Source organism: Ranitomeya imitator, chromosome 1 (assembly GCF_032444005.1).
Source record: "Ranitomeya imitator isolate aRanImi1 chromosome 1, aRanImi1.pri, whole genome shotgun sequence".
NCBI classification, from domain to species: Eukaryota; Metazoa; Chordata; class Amphibia; order Anura; family Dendrobatidae; genus Ranitomeya; species Ranitomeya imitator.
Genome location: NC_091282.1, coordinates 558023370 through 558046544, shown reverse-complemented (window position 1 = coordinate 558046544; position 23175 = coordinate 558023370).

The window sequence follows — 23175 nt, the reverse complement described above, 5'->3', positions numbered from 1 at the left end:
AAATGGCGGAAAAAATTGGCGTGGGCTTCCGCGCAATTTTCTCCGACAGAGTAGTAAAGCCAGTGACTGAGGGCAGATATTAATAGCCTAGAGGGACCATGGTTATTGGCCCCCCCTGGCTAAAAACATCTGCCCCCAGCCACCCCAGAAAAGGCGCATCTGTAAGATGCGCCCATTCTGGCACTTGGCCACTCTCTTCCCATTCCCGTGTAGCGGTGGGATATGGGGTAATGAAGGGTTAATGTCACCTTGCTATTGTAAGGTGACATTAAGCCAAATTAATAATGGAGAGGCGTCAATTATGACACCTATCCATTATTAATCCAATACTAGTAAAGGGTTAAAAAAACACACACACATTATTAAAAATTATTTTAATGAAATAAAAACAAAGGTTGTTGTAATAATTTATTCTACGCTCAATCCTTCTGAAGACCCTCGCTCTGTAACAAAGTAAAAATAATAAACCAACAATATACATACCTTCCGAAGATCTGTAAGGTCCCACGATGTAAATCCATCTGAAGGGGTTAAAATATTTTGCAGCCAGGAGCTCTGCTAATGCAGCGCAGCTCCTTGCTGCAAAACCCCGGAGAATGAAGGTAAAGTAGGTCAATGACCTATATTTACCTTCATTTGCGGTGAGGCGCCCTCTGCTGGCTGTTCCTGGAGCGTGGGAACTTTCCTAGAAAGCTCCCAGGCTCGAGTTCATATGGAGACAACCAGCAGAGGGCGCCCTCATATGAATTCGAGCCTGGGAGCTTTCTAGGAAAGTTCCCACGCTCCAGGAACAGCCAGCAGAGGGCGCCTCACCGCAAATGAAGGTAAATATAGGTCATTGACCTACTTTACCTTCATTCTCCGGGGTTTTGCAGCAAGGCGCTGCGCTGCATTAGCAGAGCTCCTGGCTGCAAAATATTTTAACCCCTTCAGATGGATTTACATCGTGGGACCTTACAGATCTTCGGAAGGTATGTATTTTGTTGGTTTATTATTTTTACTTTGTTACAGAGCGAGGGTCTTCAGAAGGATTGAGCGTAGACTAAATTTTTACAACAACCTTTGTTTTTATTTCATTAAAATAATTTTTAATAATGTGTGTGTGTTTTTTTAACCCTTTACTAGTATTGGATTAATAATGGATAGGTGTCATAATTGACGCCTCTCCATTATTAATTTTGCTTAATGTCACCTTACAATAGCAAGGTGACATTAACCCTTCATTACCCCATATCCCACCGCTACACGGGAATGGGAAGAGAGTGGCCAAGTGCCAGAATGGGCGCATCTTACAGATGTGCCTTTTCTGGGGTGGCTGGGGGCAGATATTTTTAGCCAGGGGGGGGGGCAATAACCGTGGACCCTCTCCAGGCTATTAATATCTGCCCTCAGTCACTGGCTTTACTACTCTGGCAGAGAAAATTGCGCGGGAGCCCACAACAATTTTTTCCGCCATTTAAGCCTTTAATTTAATAGCTAGAACGGCCAAATTTTGCATATACACACTACTAACATTAGTAGTGTGGAATATGCAAAAAAAATGGGGATATGAGATGGTTTACTGTATGTAAACCATGTCTCATATCATGTCAGGTTTAGGAAGGAGATAGCAAAAGCCGGCAATTGAATTACCGGCTTTAAAGCTATGTAGCGCTGTATGAAGTAATAATATATACATATATGTGTCTACTGACATATATATATATATATATATATATATAGACAGTATATATGGGGTTTTTTTTAACACATGGATCCCTTGTATAGCCGTATGTCGGTTTTGCAAGCCTGCGAGAAAAACACGCAGTACGGATGCCATACGGATTACATACGGAGGATGCCATGCGCAAAATACGCTGACACACCCTGCCTACGGAGGAGCTACGGACCACTATTTTGGGGACTTTTCAGCATATTACGGCCGTAATATACGGACCGTATTGTCTTACGCTGAGTGTGACTCCAGCCTTAGACTGTATGTTTTCTGTGCCAGAGAATGAGACACAGATGCCACACACAGGACTGATGCAGATTTGCCAATTTTAATCTGCACCTTTTTTTTTTTTTTCAGGGAGACTAGTGAATAAATCTGGGCCACTGTATTAGAGTATATTTTCTGTGGCAGAAAGTGGCTTGAAGAGATATAACGAAAAAAAAAATGGGACTGTGCTACAATTACTATCTCCCTACAGTAATCTCAGCAAAGTATGGCAGGCAGCAATAACAAGGAGTGGACTGCTGCACAAAAAAGTCAAAAGTGTGGACAAACAAACAAGATAGCTGTGCAGAAAGGAAGGAGCAACAGGATTTGTGCTTTGAAAAAAGCAGTTGGTTTGCACAGCGGCGGACAAACAGAACAGTGGGTAATGGAAGCGGGAAAAACAAAGAACGGACTACAGGAGGCAGGGCTAGACAACGGAGGGAGACAAGAGGTTAATACGAGAATTAGCCTGCGAGGGCAGACCAGTCAGGAACGGAAGAGAATCCGAACCAGACAAGACCAGAACAGTGTACGGACTGCACACAATAATCAGGCGCCTCCACTATGGAGGAGATGCCTGATATAGCGAGAGGAAGTACCTGATTGGAGGACCCAGGAGCAGAGAAGACGCAGAAGGGGTTAAGAGGAGGAAGGAGCGCGCGCCCGCATCCTAAGGCGCATGTGTGGAGAAGGCACAGGACGGAGGAAGGAAGAAGCGTGGACACCATGCCGGAATCCCTGAGCAGCAGGAGGAGGAAACGGGGAACCAGCGCGATGCTGAGAGCGGCGAGTGGAGACGCAGTGAGAGGAGCCAGCAGGAGCAGCGGCCGCAGCATCAGAGAAGGCCGGTATGACAGTAAAACATATAAAATATATCCAAAAAGTTCATTTATTATTTAAATGTTTAATAGTTCTACTTTATGTGACTAATCAGTACATGGTTCCTGCCTGGTCCACAATTTGATGATGGCTAGCAATGTCTCCAAGCATCTACTGGCACTGGTGTTTCAGATGCTACTGACAATTGTTCTGCATCTGCAACTGCAAAAGGTCACTGCGTTTGGCATTGCAGATGCCTTCTTAATCCTTCTGACTTTTGCACCCAGTGGCAACTTCCCATTTGCTCTAATTGACACACCTGGACCTGGGTGTTTATAGACTCTCAGTCTGCTTCAGGGAGTCACCGGTGATATTCACATTTTCCCTTATTAAGGCTTGAAGCTATAGCAATTGGCTTACTTCCTCTCTTGTACTGTTGGAGGATGTTTGGTATTACCTCTCTGGTTCTGCACAAGCTAAGTTGCTTCCCCCTTGTTTGTGTCATGACTCTGGACAGGATGGTGCCGCCTCCATCCTGGTCAAGTCAGGGTTAATTTTAGTCTGTCTCACTTTGGTTCTGGGGAAGCTATTTAATGTTGGCATTTCCTGGATTGTGTGTCGGCTTGTGGTTGCTGACCCAGGTTCTCATCCGTAAACGTTGTGCCTCTGTGCTTGTGTGCGTAGCTGTGTATGACTCGGTTTTGTTCTCTGACTTTCATCTTTGCATTCTGCTTTGTACTGCTCTGTCTCTCCTGGTTATCAAACCCCTTGGCTTGTCCCTGTTTACTCTTTGTCTTATCCCTAAGGTACTTCACTCCCTCCTGGTTTTGACCCTCGACTCTATTTAACTACGTTTTCTGTCTGTGCCCTGCACACTGTGTGTTCAGTGTCATTCCTGTTATGAAAGGCAATTCAGTACCACAATGGACATAGCGGTCAGAGCACATACAGTGATCTGACAATAACCCAAAATCATAGAACGAGCTCTGAGACGTGGGAACTCTGCAGACCGCAATCCCTAATCCTCTCCAAACAACACTAGAGGCAGCCGTGGATTGCGCCTAACTCTGCCTATGCAACTCGGCACAGCCTGAGAAACTAACTAGCCTGAAGATAGAAAATAAGCCTACCTTGCCTCAGAGAAATACCCCAAAGGAAAAGGCAGCCCCCCACATATAATGACTGTGAGTTAAGATGAAAAGACAAACGTAGAGATGAAATAGATTCAGCAAAGTGAGGCCCGACTTTCTTAACAGAGCGAGGATAGAAAAGGTAACTTTGCGGTCTACACAAAACCCTAAAGAAAACCACGCAAAGGGGGCAAAAAGACCCTCCGTACCGAACTAACGGCACGGAGGTACACCCTTTGCGTCCCAGAGCTTCCAGCAACAAATTAGACAAGCTGGACAGAAAAAATAGCAAACAAATAGCAAAGAAGAACTTAGCTATGCAGAGCAGCAGGCCACAGGAATGATCCAGGGAAAAGCAAGTCCAACACTGGAACATTGACAGGAAGCCAGGATCAAAGCATTAGGTGGAGTTAAGTAGAGAAGCACCTAACGACCTCACCAGATCACCTGAGGGAGGAAACTCAGAAGCCGCAGTACCACTTCCCTCCACCAACAGAAGCTCACAGAGAGAATCAGCCGAAGTACCACTTGTGACCACAGGAGGGAGCTCTGCCACAGAATTCACAACAGTACCCCCCCCTTGAGGAGGGGTCACCGAACCCTCACCAGAGCCCCCAGACCGACCAGGATGAGCCACATGAAAGGCACGAACAAGATCGGGAGCATGGACATCAGAGGCAAAAACCCAGGAATTATCTTCCTGAGCATAACCCTTCCATTTAACCAGATACTGGAGTTTCCGTCTAGAAACACGAGAATCCAAAATCTTCTCCACAATATACTCCAATTCCCCCTCCACCAAAACCGGGGCAGGAGGATCAACAGATGGAACCATAGGTGCCACGTATCTCCGCAACAATGACCTATGGAATACGTTATGTATGGAAAAAGAATCTGGAAGGGTCAGACGAAAAGACACAGGATTAAGAACCTCAGAAATCCTATACGGACCAATGAAACGAGGTTTAAACTTAGGAGAGGAAACCTTCATAGGAATATGACGAGAAGATAACCAAACCAGATCCCCAACACGAAGTCGGGGACCCACACGGCGTCTGCGATTAGCGAAACGTTGAGCCTTCTCCTGGGACAAGGTCAAATTGTCCCCTACATGAGTCCAAATCTGCTGCAACCTGTCCACCACAGTATCCACACCAGGACAGTCCGAAGACTCAACCTGTCCTGAAGAGAAACGAGGATGGAACCCAGAATTGCAGAAAAATGGCGAAACCAAGGTAGCCGAGCTGGCCCGATTATTAAGGGCGAACTCAGCCAAAGGCAAAAAGGACACCCAGTCATCCTGATCGGCAGAAACAAAGCATCTCAGATATGTTTCCAAGGTCTGATTGGTTCGTTCGGTCTGGCCATTAGTCTGAGGATGGAAAGCCGAGGAAAAAGACACGTCAATGCCCATCCTACCACAAAAGGCTCGCCAAAACCTTGAAACAAACTGGGAACCTCTGTCAGAAACGATATTCTCTGGAATGCCATGTAAACGAACCACATGCTGGAAGAACAATGGCACCAAATCAGAGGAGGAAGGCAATTTAGACAAGGGTACCAGATGGACCATCTTAGAAAAGCGATCAAAGACCACCCAAATGACTGACATCTTTTGAGAAACGGGAAGATCAGAAATAAAATCCATAGAGATATGTGTCCAAGGCCTCTTCGGGACCGGCAAGGGCAAAAGCAACCCACTGGCACGAGAACAGCAGGGCTTAGCCCGAGCACAAATCCCACAGGACTGCACAAAAGCACGCACATCCCGCGACAGAGACGGCCACCAAAAGGATCTAGCCACTAACTCTCTGGTACCAAAGATTCCAGGATGACCAGCCAACACCGAACAATGAACCTCAGAGATAACTTTATTGGTCCACCTATCCGGGACAAACAGTCTCTCCGCTGGACAACGATCAGGTTTATTAGCCTGAAATTTTTGCAGCACCCGCCGCAAATCAGGGGAGATGGCAGACACAATAACTCCTTCCTTGAGGATACCCGCCGGCTCAGACAAACCCGGAGAGTCGGGCACAAAACTCCTAGACAGAGCATCCGCCTTCACATTTTTAGAGCCCGGAAGGTACGAAATCACAAAGTCAAAACGGGCAAAAAACAGCGACCAACAAGCCTGTCTAGGATTCAACCGCTTAGCAGACTCAAGATAAGTCAAGTTCTTATGATCAGTCAATACCATCACGCGATGCTTAGCTCCTTCAAGCCAATGACGCCACTCCTCGAATGCCCACTTCATGGCCAGCAACTCTCGGTTGCCCACATCATAATTTCGCTCAGCAGGCGAAAACTTCCTGGAAAAAAAAGCGCATGGTTTTATCACTGAGCAATCAGAAGCTCTCTGCGACAAAACAGCCCCTGCTCCAATCTCAGAAGCATCAACCTCGACCTGGAACGGAAGAGAAACATCTGGTTGACACAACACAGGGGCAGAAGAAAAACGACGCTTCAACTCTTGAAAAGCTTCCACAGCAGCAGAAGACCAATTGACCAAATCAGCACCCTTCTTGGTCAAATCGGTCAATGGTTTGGCAATACTAGAAAAATTGCAGATGAAGCGACGATAAAAATTAGCAAAGCCCAGGAACTTTTGCAGACTTTTCAGAGATGTCGGCTGATTCCAATCATGGATGGCTTGGACCTTAACAGGATCCATCTCGATAGTAGAAGGGGAAAAGATGAACCCCAAAAATGAAACCTTCTGCACACCAAAGAGACACTTTGATCCCTTCACAAATAAAGAATTATCACGCAGGACCTGAAAAACTGTTCTGACCTGCTTCACATGAGACTCCCAATCATCCGAGAAGATCAAAATGTCATCCAAGTACACAATCAGGAATTTATCCAGGTACTCTCGGAAGATGTCATGCATAAAGGACTGAAACACTGATGGAGCATTGGCAAGTCCGAATGGCATCACTAGATACTCAAAATGACCCTCGGGCGTATTAAATGCAGTTTTCCATTCATCTCCTCGCCTGATTCGCACCAGATTATACGCACCACGAAGATCTATCTTGGTGAACCAACTAGCCCCCTTAATCCGAGCAAACAAATCAGATAACAATGGCAAGGGGTACTGAAATTTAACCGTGATCTTATCTAGAAGGCGGTAATCTATACAAGGTCTCAGCGAACCATCCTTCTTGGCTACAAAAAAGAACCTTGCTCCTAATGGTGACGAAGACGGGCGAATATGCCCCTTCTCCAGGGATTCCTTCACATAACTGCGCATAGCGGCGTGCTCAGGCACGGATAAATTAAACAGTCGACCTTTTGGGAATTTACTACCAGGAATCAAATTGATATCACAATCACAATCCCTATGCGGAGGTAGGGCATCGGACTTGGGCTCATCAAATACATCCCGGTAATCAGACAAGAACTCTGGAACCTCAGAAGGGGTGGATGACGAAATTGACAGAAATGGAACATCACCATGTACCCCCTGACAACCCCAGCTGGACACCGACATGGATTTCCAATCTAATACTGGATTATGGGCTTGTAGCCATGGCAACCCCAACACGACCACATCATGCAGATTATGCAACACCAGAAAGCGAATAACCTCCTGATGTGCAGGAGCCATGCACATGGTCAGCTGGGTCCAGTATTGAGGCTTATTCTTGGCCAAAGGCGTGGCATCAATTCCTCTCAATGGAATAGGACACTGCAAGGGCTCTAAGAGAAACCCACAACGCTTAGCATACTCCAAGTCCATCAAATTCAGGGCAGCGCCTGAATCCACAAATGCCATGACAAAATACGATGACAAAGAACAGATCAAGGTAACGGACAGAAGAAATTTTGACTGTACAGTACCAATGGTGGCAGACCTAGCGAACCGCTTAGTGCGCTTAGGACAATCAGAGATAGCATGAGTGGAATCACCACAGTAGAAACCCAGCCCATTCAGACGTCTGTGTTCTTGCCGTTCAACTCTGGTCAAAGTCCTATCGCACTGCATAGGCTCAGGTTTAAGCTCAGGTAATACCGCCAAATGGTGCACAGATTTACGCTCACGCAAGCGTCGACCGATCTGAATGGCCAATGACATAGACTCATTCAAACTAGCAGGCATAGGAAATCCCACCATGACATCCTTAAGGGCTTCAGAGAGACCCTTTCTGAACATAGCCGCCAGCGCAGATTCATTCCATTGAGTGAGCACGGACCACTTTCTAAATTTCTGACAATATACCTCTATCTCATCCTGACCCTGACAAAGAGCCAGCAAATTTTTCTCTGCCTGATCCACTGAATTAGGTTCATCGTACAGCAATCCGAGCGCCAGGAAAAACGCATCGATATTACTCAATGCAGGATCTCCTGGCGCAAGAGAAAACGCCCAGTCCTGAGGGTCGCCGCGCAAAAAAGAAATAACAATCAAAACCTGTTGAACTGGATCACCAGAGGAGCGAGGTTTCAAGGCCAGAAATAATTTACAATTATTTTTGAAACTCAGAAACTTAGTTCTATCTCCAAAAAACAAATCAGGAATAGGAATTCTTGGTTCTAACATAGATTTCTGATCAATAGTGTCTTGAATCTTTTGTACACTTGCCGAGAGCTGATCCACAAATGAAGACAGACTTCTAATGTCCATCACCACACCTGTGTACTGAACCACCCAAATGTCTAGGGGAAAAAAAAGGCAAAACACAGTGCAAAGAAAAAAAAATGGTCTCAGAACTTCTTTTTTCCCTCTATTGAGAACCATTAGTACTTTTGGCTTCCTGTACTGTTATGAAAGGCAATTCAGTACCACAATGGACATAGCGGTCAGCGCACATACAGTGATCTGACAATAACCCAAAATCATAGAACGAGCTCTGAGACGTGGGAACTCTGCAGACCGCAATCCCTAATCCTCTCCAAACAACACTAGAGGCAGCCGTGGATTGCGCCTAACTCTGCCTATGCAACTCGGCACAGCCTGAGAAACTAACTAGCCTGAAGATAGAAAATAAGCCTACCTTGCCTCAGAGAAATACCCCAAAGGAAAAGGCAGCCCCCCACATATAATGACTGTGAGTTAAGATGAAAAAACAAACGTAGAGATGAAATAGATTCAGCAAAGTGAGGCCCGACTTTCTTAACAGAGCGAGGATAGAAAAGGTAACTTTGCGGTCTACACAAAACCCTAAAGAAAACCACGCAAAGGGGGCAAAAAGACCCTCCGTACCGAACTAACGGCACGGAGGTACACCCTTTGCGTCCCAGAGCTTCCAGCAACAAATTAGACAAGCTGGACAGAAAAAATAGCAAACAAATAGCAAAGAAGAACTTAGCTATGCAGAGCAGCAGGCCACAGGAATGATCCAGGGAAAAGCAAGTCCAACACTGGAACATTGACAGGAAGCCAGGATCAAAGCATTAGGTGGAGTTAAGTAGAGAAGCACCTAACGACCTCACCAGATCACCTGAGGGAGGAAACTCAGAAGCCGCAGTACCACTTCCCTCCACCAACAGAAGCTCACAGAGAGAATCAGCCGAAGTACCACAGGAGGGAGCTCTGCCACAGAATTCACAACACATTCCCTACACTCACGTGCTGTGGTTTCGCCCCCCTGGTCATGTGACTGCTCTGTGCCAGGTCCTGTACAAATTAGAGTAAGGTCCTTGAGTTCGACGTGACTTGTTGCTGTACTCATTATATTTATTCGTGCCCCGCTGATAGCACCCCCAGGCTGCGCCAGTGACACCTTAGGTGTCACGATAGTTTGTCTCCCTTATTGTCACAAAAACACTGAACTTTAGGAAGGCAAAGTTTGACCAGCTTAGAGATGCCCTTAATCTGGTAGACTGGGACAATATCCTCAGAAATAAGAATACAGATAATAAATGGAAAATGTTTAAGAACATCCTAAATAGGCACTGTAAGCAGTTTATACCTTGTGGGAATAAAAGGACTAGAAATAGGAAAAACCCAATGTGGCTAAACAAAGAAGTAAGACAGGCAATTAACAGTAAAAAGAAAGCATTTGCACTACTAAAGCAGGATGGCACCATTGAAGCTCTAAAAAACTATAGGGAGAAAAATACTTTATCTAAAAAACTATTTAAAGCTGCCAAAAAGGAAACAGAGAAGCACATTGCTAAGGAGAGTAAAACTAATCCCAAACTGTTCTTCAACTATATCAATAGTAAAAGAATAAAAACTGAAAATGTAGGCCCCTTAAAAAATAGTGAGGAAAGAATGGTTGTAATGACGAGGAAAAAGCTAACATATTAAACACCTTCTTCTCCACGGTATTCACGGTGGAAATGAAATGCTAGCTGAAATCCCAAGAAACAATGAAAACCCTATATTAAGGGTCACCAATCTAACCCAAGAAGAGGTGCGAAACCGGCTAAATAAGATTAAAATAGATAAATCTCCGGGTCCGGATGGCATACACCCACGAGTACTAAGAGAACTAAGTAATGTAATAGATAAACCATTATTTCTTATTTTTAGGGACTCTATAGCGACGGGGTCTGTTCCGCAGGACTGTCGCATAGCAAATGTGGTGCCAATATTCAAAAATGGCTCTAAAAGTGAACCTGGAAATTATAGGCCAGTAAGTCTAACCTCTATTGTTGGTAAAATATTTGAAGGGTTTCTGAGGGATGTTATTCTGGATTATCTCAATGAGAATAACTGTTTAACTCCATATCAGCATGGGTTTATGAGAAATCGCTCCTGTCAAACCAATCTAATCAGTTTTTATGAAGAGGTAAGCTATAGGCTGGACCACGGTGAGTCATTGGACGTGGTATATCTTGATTTTTCCAAAGCGTTTGATACCGTGCCGCACAAAAGATTGGTACACAAAATGAGAATGCTTGGTCTGGGGGAAAATGTGTGTAAATGGGTTAGTAACTGGCTTAGTGATAGAAAGCAGAGGGTGGTTATAAATGGTATAGTCTCTAACTGGGTCGCTGTGACCAGTGGGGTACCGCAGGGGTCGGTATTGGGACCTGTTCTCTTCAACATATTCATTAATGATCTGGTAGAAGGTTTACACAGTAAAATATCGATATTTGCAGATGATGCAAAACTATGTAAAGCAGTTAATACAAGAGAAGATAGTATTCTGCTACAGATGGATCTGGATAAGTTGGAAACTTGGGCTGAAAGGTGGCAGATGAGGTTTAACAACGATAAATGTAAGGTTATACACATGGGAAGAAGGAATCAATATCACCATTACACACTGAACGGGAAACCACTGGGTAAATCTGACAGGGAGAAGGACTTGGGGATGCTAGTTAATGATAAACTTACCTGGAGCAGCCAGTGCCAGGCAGCAGCTGCCAAGGCAAACAGGATCATGGGGTGCATTAAAAGAGGTCTGGATACACATGATGAGGGCATTATACTGCCTCTGTACAAATCCCTAGTTAGACCGCACATGGAGTACTGTGTCCAGTTTTGGGCGCCGGTGCTCAGGAAGGATATAATGGAACTAGAGAGAGTACAAAGGAGGGCAACAAAATTAATAAAGGGGATGGGTGAACTACAATACCCAGATAGATTAGCGAAATTAGGATTATTTAGTCTAGAAAAAAGACGACTGAGGGGCAATCTAATAACCATGTATAAGTATATAAGGGGACAATACAAATATCTCGCTGAGGATCTGTTTATACCAAGGAAGGTGACGGGCACAAGAGGGCATTCTTTGCGTCTGGAGGAGAGAAGGTTTTTCCACCAACATAGAAGAGGATTCTTTACTGTTAGGGCAGTGAGAATCTGGAATTGCTTGCCTGAGGAGGTGGTGATGGCGAACTTAGTCGAGGGGTTCAAGAGAGGCCTGGATGTCTTCCTGGAGCAGAACAATATTGTATCATACAATTATTAGGTTCTGTAGAAGGACGTAGATCTGGGGATTTATTATGATGGAATATAGGCTGAACTGGATGGACAAATGTCTTTTTTCGGCCTTACTAACTATGTTACTATGTTATGATGGAATATAGACTGAACTAGATGGACAAATGTCTTTTTTTCGGCCTTACTAACTATGTTACTATGTCCTTAGTATTCAGTGGGGACTGACCAGTGAACATTCCCCCTTCACTATTCAGGGCCTAGTTCTAGGGATATACAGGGCTTAGGTTCCAGCTCGACGATTGATCTGGAACTAATATAGGGACATAGGGGAGGAAGGGTGTTATTAGATCTGCCTAGGGGGCTCCACTCCCCCTTTCCCTAGCATTTGGGCTTTCTTCCCCTCTTCCCCTCATGTTGCACTTAACCCCTTCATGACCCAGCCTATTTTGACCTTAAAGACCTTGCCGTTTTTTGCAATTCTGACCAGTGTCCCTTTATGAGGTAATAACTCAGGAACGCTTCAACGGATCCTAGCGGTTCTGAGATTGTTTTTTCGTGACATATTGGGCTTCATGTTAGTTGTAAATTTAGGTCAATAAATTCTGCGTTTATTTGTGATAAAAATGGAAATTTGGCGAAAATTTTGAAAATTTCGCAATTTTCACATTTTGAATTTTTATTCTGTTAAACCAGAGAGTTATGTGACACAAAATAGTTAATAAATAACATTTCCCACATGTTTACTTTACATCAGCACAATTTTGGAAACCAAATTTTTTTTTTGCTAGGAAGTTATAAGGGTTAAAATTTGACCAGCGATTTCTCATTTTACAACGAAATTTACAAAACCATTTTTTTTAGGGACCACCTCACATTTGAAGTCAGTTTGAGGGGTCTATATGGCTGAAAATACCCAAAAGTGACACCATTCTAAAAACTGCACCCCTCAAGGTACTCAAAACCACATTCAAGAAGTTTATTAACCCTTCAGGTGCTTCACAGCAGCAGAAGCAACATGGAAGGAAAAAATGAACATTTAACTTTTTAGTCACAAAAATTATTTTTAGCAACAATGTTTTTATTTTCCCAATGGTAAAAGGAGAAACTGAACCACTAAAGTTGTTGTCCAATTTGTCCTGAGTACGCTGATACCTCATGTGTGGGGGTAAACCACTGTTTGGGCGCACGGCAGGGCTTGGAAGGGAAGGAGCGCCATTTGACTTTTTGAATCAAAAATTGGCTCCACTCTTTAGCGGACACCATGTCACGTTTGGAGAGCCCCCGTGTGCCTAAAAATTGGAGCTCCCCCACAAGTGACCCCATTTTGGAAACTAGACGCCCCAAGGAACTTATCTAGATGCATAGTGAGCACTTTGAACCCCAAGGTGCTTCACAAATTGATCTGTAAAAATGAAAAAGTACTTTTTTTTCACAAAAAAATTTTTTCGCCTCAATTTTTTCATTTTCACATGGGCAATAGGATAAAATGGATCATAAAATTTGTTGGGCAATTTCTCCCGAGTACGCCGATACCTCATATGTGGGGGTAAACCACTGTTTGGGCACTCGGCAGGGCTCGGAAGGGAAGGCGCGCCATTTGACTTTTTGAATGGAAAATTAGCTCCAATTGTTAGCGGACACCATGTCGCGTTTGGAGAGCCCCTGTGTGCCTAAACATTGGAGCTCCCCCACAAGTGACCCCATTTTGGAAACTAGACCCAACAAGGAACTTATCTAGATGCATATTGAGCACTTTAAACCCCCAGGTGCTTCACAGAAGTTTATAACGCAGAGCCATGAAAATAAAAAATAATTTTTCTTTCATCAAAAATGAATTTTAGCCTGGAATTTCCTATTTTGCCAAGGGTAATAGGAGAAATTGGACCCCAAATGTTGTTGTCCAGTTTGTCCTGAGTACGCTGATACCCCATATGTGGGGGTAAACCACTGTTTGGGCGCACGGCAGGGCTCGGAAGGGAAGGCACGCCATTTGGCTTTTTAAATGGAAAATTAGCTCCAATCATTAGCGGACACCATGTCACGTTTGGAGAGCCCCTGTGTGCCTAAACATTGGAGATCCCCCAGAAATGACCCCATTTTGGAAACTAGTCCACCAAAGGAACTAATCTAGATGTGTGGTGAGGACTTTGAACCCCCAAGTGCTCCACAGAAGTTTATAACGCAGAGCCATGAAAATAAAAAAAAAAAATTATTTTCTCAAAAATGATCTTTTAGCCTGCAATTTTTTATTTTCCCAAGGGTATCAGGAGAAATTTGACCCCAAAAGTTGTTGTCCAGTTTCTCCTGAGTACGCTGATACCCCATATGTGGGGGTAAACCACTGTTTGGGCACATGCCGGGGCTCGGAAGTGAAGTAGTGACGTTTTGAAATGCAGACTTTGATGGAATGCTCTGTGGGCGTCACGTTGCGTTTGCAGAGCCCCTGATGTGGCTTAACAGTAGAAACCCCCCACAAGTGACACCATTTTGGAAACTAGACCCCGAAAGGAACTTATCTAGATGTGTGGTGAGCACTTTGAACCCCCAAGTGCTTCACAGAAGTTTATAATGCAGAGCCGTGAAAATAATAAATACGTTTTCTTTCCTCAAAAATAATTATTTAGCCCAGAATTTTTTAATTTTCCCAAGGGTAACAGGAGAAATTTGACCCCAATATTTGTTGTCCAGTTTCTCCTGAGTTCGGTGATACCCCATATGTGGGGGTAAACTACTGTTTGGGCACATGCCGGGGCTCGGAATTGAAGTAGTGACGTTTTGAAATGCAGACTTTGATGGAATGCTCTGCGGGCGTCACGTTGCGTTTGCAGAGCCCCTGATGTGGCTAAACAGTAGAAACCCCCCACAAGTGACCCCATTTTGGAAACTAGACCCCGAAAGGAACTTATCTAGATGTGTGGTGAGCACTTTGAACCCCCAAGTGCTTCATAGAAGTTAATAATGCAGAGCCGTGAAAATAATAAATACGTTTTCTTTCCTCAAAAATAATTATTTAGCCCAGAATTTTTTATTTTCCCAAGGGTTACAGGAGAAATTGGACCCCAAAAGTTGTTGTTCAGTTTCTCCTGAGTACGCTGATACCCCATGTGTGGAGGTAAACCACTGTTTGGGCACACGTCGGGGCTCAGAAGGGAAGTAGTGACTTTTGAAATGCAGACTTTGATGGAATGGTCTGCGGGCGTCACGTTGCGTTTGCAGAGCCCCTGGTGTGCCTAAACAGTAGAAACCCCCCACAAGTGACCCCATTTTAGAAACTAGACCCCCAAGGAACTTATCTAGATATGTGGTGAGCACTTTGAACCCCCAAGTGCTTCACAGACGTTTACAACGCAGAGCCGTGAAAATAAAAAATCATTTTTCTTTCCTCAAAAATGATGTTTTAGCAAGCATTTTTTTATTTTCACAAGGGTAACAGGAGAAATTGGACCCCAGTAATTGTTGCGCAGTTTATCCTGAGTATGCTGGTACCCCATATGTGGGGGTAAACCACTGTTTGGGCATACGTCAGGGCTCGGAATTGAGGGAGCACCATTTGACTTTTTGAATACGAGATTGGCTGGAATCAATGGTGGCACCATGTTGCGTTTGGAGACCCCTGATGTGGTAACCCCTCAATTCTACCTCCAACACTAACCCCAACACACCCCTAACTCTAATCCTAACTGTAGCCATAACCCTAATCACAACCCTAACCACAACCCTAACCACAACCCTAATTCCAACCTTAACCCTAAGGCTATGTGCCCACCTTGCGGATTCGTGTGAGATTTTTCAGCATCATTTTTGAAAAATCCGCGGGTAAAAGGCACTGCAGATTTCACCTGCAGATTCCTATTGAGGAACAGGTGTAAAACGCTGCGGAATCCGCACAAAGAATTGACATGCTGCGGAAAATACAACGCAGCGTTTCCGCGCTGTATTTTCCGCACCATGGGCACAGCGGATTTGGTTTCCATATGTTTACATGGTACTGTAAGACACAAAAGAGAATAGTAAAACCAAAAACACTCAGTTTGAAAAAATGTTGCAGTAATCCGCAAGTGCTAGTAAAAGATGTAAAAAACAGGGTATTTGGTTGATACGTTTTTTGCAAAAAATGTATACTAAGCTGCTCTACCAATCTTCACGGTATACCCTTATCAGAGCAGTCCTAACTAATGTATGCAATCCCTATCTGATGTATTTAAAAACCTGATCATCTGTATATAACCTGTGTGAACAGGGTTCAGAGAGGAAAAATCCATGTGTGCATACAGGGTAGAACAGCTTTTGTGCAGATAGCCCAAGAGGAGTGGTGGAACTCCCCAGTCTTGTACAGAGTTAGGTTCGTCATACAACAATCCGAGCGCCTGAAAAAATGCATCTACATTCAATAATGCCGGATTCCCTGTTTCAAGAGCAAATGCCCAGTCTTGAGGATCACCACGCAGTAAGGATATGATGATTTTCACTTGCTGAATGGGATCACCAGAAGAACGGGGTTTCAGAGCAAAAAACAATTTGCAGCTATTTTTAAAGTTCAAAAACTTGGATCTGTCCCCAAAAAACAAATCAGGAGTAGGAATTCTTGGCTCTAGAGCCGGAGTCTGAACAATATAATCTTGGATACTCTGGACTCTTGCAGCAAGTTGATCCACACGAGAAAACAAACTCTGAACCTCCATACCAGAGCATATATCCAGCACCACCCAGATGTCAAGAGGAAAAAAAAGACAGAACAGAGCACAGAAAAAAAAATGGTTCAGAACTCTTTTTTTTCCTTCTTTTGAGATGCATTCAATTCATTCTTGGCCTGCTGTACTGTTAGTGACCTGGTGGTTAAGAGGCCACACTGAAATGACCTGGTGGCTAAAACACAACATGGAACGAGCTCTGAGAAGGTGGTATCTCTACTGACCGCAGTCCCTAATCCTAACAACACAACTAGAAATAGCCGTGGGATGTTCCTGACACTCCCTAGACACCTCTTCACAGCCTAAGATATAACTACCCCTAAAGAAGGAAATAGAAAGCTATCTTGCCTCAGAGAAAACCCCAAAAGGAAAGATAGCCCCCCACAAATATTGACTGTGAAAGGAGAGGGAAATGACGAACACAGAAATGAAATTAGAATTCAGCAAAGGGGAGGCCAAAACTAAACTAGATAGTCAGAGAGCAAAGGATACTGTGCGGTCAGTATTAAAAACTACAAAATCCACGCAGAGTTTACAAAAATGAACTCCACACCGACTCACGGTGTGGAGGGGCAAATCTGCTTTCCCAGAGCTTCCAGCTAGCCTAAATAAGACATAGTGACAAGCTGGACAAAAGAGACAAAATGCAAAGCAATAGAGTCCAAACAAATGGACTAACAAACTAGCAAAACTTATCTTTTGCAGACAAGGACTGGCCATATGAGAAATCCAAGGGAAGAATCAAATCCAACCAAGAACATTGACAGCAGGCATGGACAGAAGCCCAGAGCAGGTTTAAATAACAAACCCAGGCAAGGCGATTATTGAAGGCAGCTGCCACAGCCACCTAACGGAGCAGCAGTTCCACTCGAAACCACCAGAGGGAGCCCAAGGGCAGAACTCACAAACACACCATTAGCAACCACAGGAGGGAGCTCCAGAACGGAACTCACAACAGCGCTCACCTCCACCACTTCCTTCCCTGCCTCTGGGCTCCAAGCCGATATACATCAGGGCAGAGAGCTGATTAGCAATGCCAGCTTGTAAATATTTTGAATTAAATCTTGTAAAAGAAATTGGATTAAATTATGTAGCTTCACCCGGGTCACTGAACTATTGATTATGCTTTTTAAACACTTGTCGGGGCTGGTGCAACATCATCTATGTGACTTGATGGACAGATGACGTAGTGCCAGCCATCGCTAATCAAAAGCCGCACCAGAATACCAGAAGGTAAGAGATTCGCGAGCCTCTAATCTTGCTTCTAAGTGCCACTAGATGCTGCATCGGAGTCTCATGAATCAATCTACTCATCTCTAATTACATTTCACTTGTCCATATAATATGAGCATTTGAACAAACTTTAAGCATGAATTTTAATTATTCCATCAGGATAGTTGAGTTTGTAGAAGACTTTGCCATGGCTGCTTAAGGTCAAGTAGGTCACATTAGGTTTTACTTGGATGAATGTCAAAAACTCCACAAACTAGATAATAAACCTGAATGAGCTGGTATGGGCAGCTGTATGGATTTTGTGAATAACTGTTGCCTGCTTTGTTATGAATACATCTAACTTGGCATCTAGGCCATAAGAACACTTGATCTGTCTAGGATGTCCTGTTTCTATTTTTCACTTAGAATCCCTTCTTGATAATTAGCTGAACTAAGATAAGCAGTTGATCTTGAAGCTCATGGGCCCAATGCAAAATCTACAACAGGGGCCTCTGTTTTTAATAGTATTGGTCTTTTAATATGGGCAAAAGGGACCTTTGGACCCTCATATTCTGCGGAACCCAGATGTGACTGCAAACCCCGCAATTATAGTTATGTACCTGCATGCAAGAATCATCAACAGAAAGATTTACCTCCAAATGGGTTTACAAAAGACAACATCTTAGATAAGACAGAGACATCATAGAATTGATTGGACACATTGGCTACAATCATCATGTGTGGAGATAAAAAGGAAAAGCTTTGTAAAGAAAGAAGGAATTATTATTGCAAGTTGTGTAGGGATGAATAGACTTGACTAAATATCAACAAATTCTGGAAGTCAGTGTCTCACAGTCAGTAAAGACACTAAAGCTCCAAAGTTAACATACAACTACTTCAGGAAATAAAAAATGTTGAATGTGCATGACTATTGGATATGGGGTGGACCCCACTCCATCTTAAAACCACCATAACTGCAGTAATCCTAGACACTACAATAAATACACGAAACACGTTATTTTGGTTGTCAAAATGGCCACAGCTTTTATTTAAATCACTGGATTAAATAATCACTGTAGGAGTCAGGTGGAGTGCTAGTCCATTGGGATTCACAAGTACTGTGATATCCCCAGCATGAAGACAGACAGCCATAAAGGGGCGGCACACACTGGCTTTTCATTCAAGCAGAGCAAGTAAACTTTCAAGGCACCAATGACCTATTATCCTCACTCCTGTGCTTAACCACTGTGCCCCCCCTGATTGATGTTACCATTACAACATCCTTGTGACTGACAACCAAAGCCCAGTCTGCTCACCACCATGAGTTTTTACATAGTCTATTAGTTAAAATGAGTCCACCTTAATTGTCTGCAACTTCCACCTGACTCCTAAACCGCAAAGTCAAGACGGGTAATAAATTCCAAGTCATATTTCACACTTTTTTTTGTTTGTTTTAATTAAATCACTTTTGTAAACTTAAAAACTACGCCGTGTTCCAAATTATTATGCAAATTGCATTTAAGTGTCATAAAGATTTAATTGTTTTGTTTTTCAAATAAATTCACAGATGGTATTGTCTCAGGGCTCAATGAATCACTGAAATCAATCTTAAACACATGTGATAATTAGTTTTCCAAGTGATTCTAATTAAAGGAAAACTACTTAAAAATGATGTTCCACATTATTAAGCAGGCCACAGTTTTTAAGTAACATGGGAAAGAAAAAGGATCTCTCTGCTGCCGAAAAGCATCAAATAGTGAAATGCCTTGGTCAAGGGATATAAACATTAGATATTTCCTGAAAACTTAAGCGTGGTCATCATAATGTTAAGAGATTCGTGGCTGAATCTGAGCACAGACGTGTTCGTGCTGATAAAGGCATAATGAGGAAGGTTTCTGCCAGGCAAGTTCATCAGATTAAGAGAGCAGCTGCTAAAAAGCCTTTACAAACCAGCAAACAGATATCTGAAGTTGCTGGTGCCTCTGGAGTCCCTCGAACCTCAAGGTGTAGGATCATTCAAAGGCTTGCTTTGGTTCATAAACCTACTATTCGGCCACCCCTAAACAGTGTTCAAAAGCAGAAACGGTTGCAGTGGGCCCAGACATATATGAAGACTAATTTTCAAACAGTCTTGTTTACTGATGAGTGTCGAGCAACCCTGGATGGTCCAGATGGATGGAGTAGTGGATGGTTGGTGGGTGGCCACCATGTCCCAACGAGGCTGCGACGTCAGCAAGGAGGTGGAGGAGTCATGTTTTGGGCCTGAAACATGGGGAAACAGCTGGTAGGGCCCTTTAAGGTTGCTGTAGGTGTGAAAATGATCTCTGCAAAGTATATAAAGTTTCTGACTGACAACTTTCTTCCATAGTATAAAAAGCAGAAATGTGCCTTCAGGAGCAAAATCATCTTCATTCATGACAATGCACCATCTCATGCGGTAAAGAATACCTCTGAGTCATTGGCTGCTATTGGCATAAAAGGAGATAAACTCATGATGTGGCCACCATCTTTCCCTGACCTCAACCCTATAGAGAACCTTTGGAGTATCATCAAGCAAAAGATCTATGAGGGAGGGAGGCAGTTCACATCAAAACAGCAGCTCTGGGAGGCTATTCTGACTTCATGCAAAGAAATACAAGCAGAAACTCTTCAAAAACTCACAAGTTCAATGGATGAAAGAATTGTGAAGGTGATATCAAATAAGGGTTCCTATATTAACATGTAACTTGGCCTTTTAGGATGTTTTGGAGTTAAATAGCTTTTTTGTTCAGTGAATGTGACCTCCTAATGCTGCAAATTCCACAAATGAGCATTTTCAGCTCTTTAAAACATCAAATGTTTAGAAATTCTACTGTGCCTAATAATTTGGAACAGTGCATTTTGAGTTTTTATTCATTTTGGAGATTATACTGTTATCATTGGGAGGTTTCTTCAATAAAATTCGATGTATACTTTAACGGGTGATGACTTTTATTAGACTGACTGTTATTTGCACCGACCATTTAGGAAAATCCGGGAAAAATATAATTTACATAATAATTTGGAACATGGTGTCGAAGTCCCTGCAAAAGCATTAAGGAAACTAAACTTGGCAAACCTCCGACTCACAAAGAGTCATCCTACAGTGCTCAGGAGAGGAAAAAACCTCTAGGGAACCAAGGCTGAAGGATTGCCCTTTCCTTGGGCTTAGAAAGTTAATACAACTGATAACTCTTTATAGCCGATATAAAATTAAAACTGGTACCAATTAATTTTTAAAAAACAAAAGTTGAGGGATAAAAGAAAGGTTAATCACTTCCTAAGTTAAATGGGTTTTCCGACCACATAATATTGATGACTTATGAGTCGGATAGGTCCTCAATACGACATTCTTGGGGGTCCAGCACCTCGACAATCAGCTATTATTTGCTCAACTGAATGTAAACATATTCAGTGGAGCTACAAAGCCCAGCTACATTCAAATAAGCAAATAACAGCTGTGTTATTGTGTGGGTGTTGGGAGTCGGACCCCCATGAAGTCATACTGATGTATTTTACCAATACGTCCTCAGCACAGTGGCGTAGGAAGGGGGGTGCGGGGGGGGCGGGCCGCCCCGGGCGGCACACTGCGGGGGGCGGGTCGGCCGGCGCTGCAGAAGGAGGAGAAAAAAAAAAAAACGTGGGCCCTTTAAGTCTTCGGGCGCCCGCCCCCTTCCCCCGGTGCCAGCGCTAATAATACTCACCTCTCCTGGTTCCTGCGGCTGCGCGGTAGCTGCAGCCAGCGTCTTCAGCGCCCTCTGACTCTGCGACGTCTCAGGGCAGAGGGTGCGATTGTATCATCACTGCGCGCTCAGCCTCTCTGTCCTGAGCGTCGCAGAGCCGGAGAGACGCTGACTGCACCGGACCTGCACTGGGAACGGGAGAGGTGAGGATTTTACTTTTTTTTTTTTTTCTTTATGTCTGTCTGGGGGCAATGCTGGAGACCCTGGGGCAGATTTCTGGACACACTGGGCAATGCTGGACACTGGGGCAGATTTCTGGACAGACTGGGGCAGATTTATGGACACACTGGGCAATGCTGGACACTGGGGCAGATTTCTGGACAGACTGGGGCAGATTTATGGACACACTGGGCAATGCTGGACACTGGGGCAGATTTCTGGACAGACTGGGGCAGATTTCTGGACACACTGGGCAATGCTGGACACTGGGGCAGATTTCTGGACAGACTGGGGCAGATTTCTGGACACACTGGGCAATGCTGGACACTGGGGCAGATTTCTGGACAGACTGGGGCAGATTTATGGACACACTGGGCAATGCTGGACACTGGGGCAGATTTCTGGACAGACTGGGGCAGATTTCTGGACACACTGGGCAATGCTGGACACTGGGGCAGATTTCTGGACAGACTGGGGCAGATTTATGGACACACTGGGCAATGCTGGACACTGGGGCAGATTTCTGGACAGACTGGGGCAGATTTCTGGACACACTGGGCAATGCTGGACACTGGGGCAGATTGCTGGACACACTGGCGGCAATGCTGGACACACTGGGACAATGCTGGACACACTGGGGCAGATTGCTGGACACACTGGGGCAGATTGCTGGACACACTGGGGCAGATTGCTGGACACACTGGGGCAGATTGCTGGACAACATGGGGGTAATATGCTGGACACACTGGGGGCAGGACTTGAGGCATGGGCAGAATGTAGATACGGGGCAGGATGGATACGATGGAGACTGATGGGGCAGGATGGGGAGATCATATGGGGTAGAATGGATACTCATGAGGGCAGGATGGGAGAACATATGGCTGGAGCCAGGAATGAGATAAACGGGGCCAGGATGGGGGATATTACCATAGGGGCTAATTAAGGGATATTATTACTGCAGTGATGTATTTATTTTATTTTTTGAGTATACTGTTTTAAATGGGGGGCGGTCCTGTTACTGTGCAGAGTGACACTATATCGCCTTTTTTTCTTCGTGGTGTAATGTAGAAGTTGTTAAAAATTAAGTAATGTGTTCTACAAGCGGAGCTCGAGATAACTGTGTTATTTCCTGCAGAAACGAGTCCTGGCTAGAAGAAATGATGGCGGTCTGTGCTGGATAAAAGATGAAGGACTTCATCTAGAGACGTCACTGGTGAGTCAGTGTTACCTATACACTGACACTATATACTGTATACTATATACAAAGGTCCTGTGTACAATGTCACCAGTGATCACTGTACCTATACATTATATGCAGAGCTCCTGTGTATAATATCACCAGTGATCTCAGTATTACCTCTACACAGACACTGCATACTAAGTACAGATCTCCTGTGTATAATGGCACTTATGGTGATAGTATGGTGCTTTTTTTTTATTACTGATCAGTATTGTAGTATTCAGTCACTATGTGGTGGTAATATGTGGTCTGGAAATGGTGTTGTGGTATTTGTCCCTTGTATGTACTATTTGGTCACCAAGTGGTGGTAATATGTGATCTGGTCATGGTGAGGCGGTA